A 1,100-nucleotide genomic window follows, 5' to 3' on the forward strand; every position below is an offset into this window, starting at 1 on the left:
ACCTACTGCAAAGAAATATGACTGTTTCAAGATAGAAATTAAAATGCCTAGTAATCTCACCTTTCCTATTCACTGTTTTATCATAGGCACTACCAACAAATGAAATACCAGCAAGCTTCAGCAACAGAGTTTCACGTAAGTTAAACCCCACAGGATAATACTTTGCCATAGAGCATTACTTTCTGAAGATGGTTTTCCATCTATAAAAAATTAATGCTCAGGGCAGTGATGGGAGAATTAAAGAAACAGAAGGTTAGGTTCAGACCTAAGTAGATTCAAGAGACAAAGGAAAGACAGAGTGGTAAGAACCTTGTAGGTCATTTAAGTTCAGTCTGTTCATTTCGTGAAAGGACACAGGCCTCTGGATTTAAAGGCTCTTACCTAATTCCACACTATAAATTAAGCACAAAGTTGAAATCATAGCCTAGGTTTGAATCTGAACGGGATATATACAGAAATTCAAAATTCTTATACTGGAGCTGGAGAGATGGCTCAGCAGTTAAGAGCACTGGCTGCTCTTGCAGGGGACCTGGGTTCATTTCCCAGCACCCAAATGGCAGCTAATAACCATTCATAATTCCAGTTCCAGGGGATCCAGCACCCTCTTCTGACCTCTGTGGGCACTGCCCATACATGGTGCACTTACATACATACAAGCAAAACACTCATACACAAAAAATAAAAATATTTAAAAATTATTTTACTGTGCCTGCTTTGGCAGCACATATACTAAAATTGGAATAATACAGAGAAGATTAGCAACGGCCCCTGTGCAAGGATGACACGCAAATTCATGAAGTGTTCCATATTTTTAACAGCAGTTTAAAAACTCAAAAAATTATCTTACCTATTCTCACATAAGAAAAGCCAAAATAAATGATTTAATTATTACATGTTTAAATGTTGGGCTATCTCATTTTAACCAAATAGACAGCTATATATGTCGTTCCTGGAATAACTCTCCAATTCTTCTATTTCTTGGAAAGGGAATTTCAAACAACAAAAATAGTGAAAGTGTTTCTGATAATCTAATGATGCTCAATGGGAGTGCTTGTCACAGTGATGATCTACAGTAATATAAAGCCACAGTAGTTCATTTC

The 1,100-nt window shown here is 36.8% G+C and overlaps 1 non-coding gene across 1 annotated transcript; it reads left to right on the forward strand.

Annotated features, from left to right (window-relative positions):
* The first annotated feature begins 705 nt into the window (after window positions 1-705).
* Window positions 706-813, forward strand: LOC115072657. Its single transcript, XR_003851689.1, has one exon. It is a non-coding gene; the product is annotated as a U6 spliceosomal RNA (small nuclear RNA).
* Window positions 814-1,100: the final 287 nt, after the last annotated feature.

Source organism: Nannospalax galili, unplaced genomic scaffold (assembly GCF_000622305.1).
Source record: "Nannospalax galili isolate Female #2095 unplaced genomic scaffold, S.galili_v1.0 scaffold463, whole genome shotgun sequence".
Taxonomy (NCBI): Eukaryota; Metazoa; Chordata; class Mammalia; order Rodentia; family Spalacidae; genus Nannospalax; species Nannospalax galili.